Source organism: Gossypium arboreum, chromosome 8, assembly GCF_025698485.1.
Source record: "Gossypium arboreum isolate Shixiya-1 chromosome 8, ASM2569848v2, whole genome shotgun sequence".
Lineage (NCBI taxonomy): Eukaryota > Viridiplantae > Streptophyta > Magnoliopsida > Malvales > Malvaceae > Gossypium > Gossypium arboreum.
Window position 1 is genome coordinate 113,598,032 of NC_069077.1, and position 2,796 is coordinate 113,600,827.

Genomic DNA, 2,796 nt, shown 5'->3' on the forward strand with positions numbered 1-2,796 from the left:
AATTACATAATGATATCTCTTCTTTTGTGCAGATGGATATAGAAACACTTTACGATGCATGGGAGAGATACAAGGACTTACTGAGAAGGTGCCCTCACCATGGGTTACAGCTTTGGCTTCAAGTACAAACATTCCACAATGGCTTGAATCCCTCAACTCGATAAATGGTTGACGCAGCTGCTAGCGAAACCATCAACAATAAAACACCGGAAGATGCCTATAAATTTATAGATGAGATGTCACTGAATAACTATCAGTGGCAAGTTATGAGGACAAAGCCAATGAAAACAGCCGGCGTTTATAACATCAATTCAGTCACCATGCTCTCTAATCAGGTAGAACTTCTCAATAAAAAGATTGACAGTTTACTTGGTTCTACGTAGGTACATCCGGTAATGAGGTGTGACTCAAGTGGCGGAGGTGTGCATACAGAATACCAATCCTTCAATCCTACAACTGAAGAAGAACAAGTCAACTATATTGGTAACAATAACTTCTGATCTCAAAATAACCCATACAGTAATACTTATAATGCAGGTTGGAGGAACCACCCAAATTGCTCCTGGGGTGGTCAAGGGAATCAAAAGCCACAAAATCCTCAGGGTTTTCAACAGCCACCTTATCAACAAGAGAAGAAACCAAACCTTGAAGAGATGCTTTCTAAATTCATCTCGGTGTCAGAAACCCGTTTCCAAAATATCGAGACAACACTTAAGAATCAACAAGCATCGATCCAAGGACTTGAAACTTAGATAGGCCAGCTATCCAAACTAATCTCCAAACTACCACAAGGTAGCTTACCAAGTAATACTGTACCTAATCCGAGGGAAAACCTCAATGCAATTAGTACTCAAAATAAGGAAGGATTCATTGCACCGGAGCCAGAATTATAACAAGACAACGTGATGAACAAAGGTCGAGAAAAGGTAAACGATAATGATCCTAAAGAGGTAAGTACAAATCATGAACCTCGTGTGCCATATCCTAAAGCGATGACGAAAGACAGAACAGAAGAACAATTCAGTAAGTTTGTCAAACTCTTAAAGAAATTACATATTAACTTACCCTTTATTGAAGTTCTGTCGCAGATGCCCAACTCAGCAAAATTTTTAAAGGAACTTCTGAGTAATAAAAGAAAATTAGACGCTACATCGCATGTGGAACTCAATGCAGTTTGCTCAGCTATTTTAAAGAATAAGCTACCTAACAAATTGAAAGATCCAGGGAGTTTTACAATTCCTTGCTTAATTGGTAGTTTATTTGTTAATAATGCTTTAGCTGATCTAGGGGCAAGTATAAATGTTATGCCGTATAAAATGTTTAAATGACTAGGTCTTGATAAACCCAAATAGACTAGGATGAACATACAATTGACTGACAAAACAGTTAGATTTCCTAAAGGTATTATTGAAGATGTTCTCATTAAAATTGATAAATTTATTTACCTAGTAGACTTTGTCATCTTAGATATGGATGAGGATAACGAGGTACCTTTAATTTTAGGACAACCCTTTTTAGCAACTGCCAGAACCATTATTAATGTAGGCACAGGAGAGCTAACACTTCGTGCAGGAGATGACTCAGTAACACTCCAAGCACGCGATTCAGTCAAAACTTCTAAGATTCAAGATAACGCTATGAAACTTGTCAATGATAAAACTAATATTCAATCATCCTTGCAGGAACCTCTCAAACCAAGACAACGGAGACAGTGCACTATTATTAAGTAGAAAACAAAGACACCCATGAGGAACGAAGGCTTCAAACAGAGGAGCTAGATGAATGGCGAGCACACAAACCGAGAACACATGATAAACCGATACTGTACCAAAACAAGCCCGATACCTTTCCTAATCAACTTAAGGTTGGCAATAAAGTCTTACTAGATGCTGCAGATCCCCACATTGTCACTACCACACCAAATGAAAAATCCCTCTTACGGTACTCAATATTTTTCCATTCGGTACAGTGGAGGTGAGTCATCCCAAGTTCAGCACTTTTAAGGTAAACAACACCCGATTAAAACCTTATGTTAAGATTGACAGTAGGAATGAGAAGTATGAACTCCTCAAACCACCATGATCATTCAACGGAGAGGTAAGTCAAGCTTAGACTATAAATAAGCGCTTCTCAGGAGGCAACCCGAGCACTAACATATTTTTATTTCTTTATTTTTAATTTCTAAAACTTTGAATCATTAACTTAATTTTTGAATTGCAAAGTTTTTCAACACACACGCCCAGGCACATGGGCGTATCTAAAGCCGTAGCCAAACAGGAGAAGAGACACGGCTGTGCGATACAGCTGTGTTGAAGCGGGACATGATTTCCCCAAAACACGGGGTAGGAGACCACAGGCATGGGAATGGAAAACCACTGGCGTGCCAGGGACAAGGCTTGATTCTGTTTCTTTGACACCGCCGTGAGACACACCCGTTCCGTTCAGCCATGTACAACAAGACAAGAGCGTGCTACCATAACACGCGGGGTGGGAGAAGTGAACAAAGCTAGGCACGATCGTGCGACATGGCCGTGTTCGAGACACACCCAAGACACACGGGTGTGGGATAGTAGCCGAGCACGACCTAACTCATAAAATTCGAAAAACACAGGCTCACCCTCAAAGTACACGGGCATGGCCCTAGGCCGTGTGAACCTCCACTATATAAGCAAACCACTGTTCATCTTCTTCCCCTTTTCAAAACCCTAGCCGAAATCTACCCTTCCCCATTCCCTAATCCCTATTCCGACCACCATTCCCCAGCTTCTCACTTCCTCAACCCCCAAACCACCCTCA

General features: G+C 40.8%; 1 non-coding gene across 1 annotated transcript; it reads right to left on the reverse strand.

The window, feature by feature from the left end:
* On the reverse strand, positions 1-106 carry LOC128280062 (small nucleolar RNA R71). The gene has a single exon (XR_008270243.1). It is a non-coding gene; the product is annotated as a small nucleolar RNA R71 (small nucleolar RNA).
* Positions 107-2,796: the final 2,690 nt, after the last annotated feature.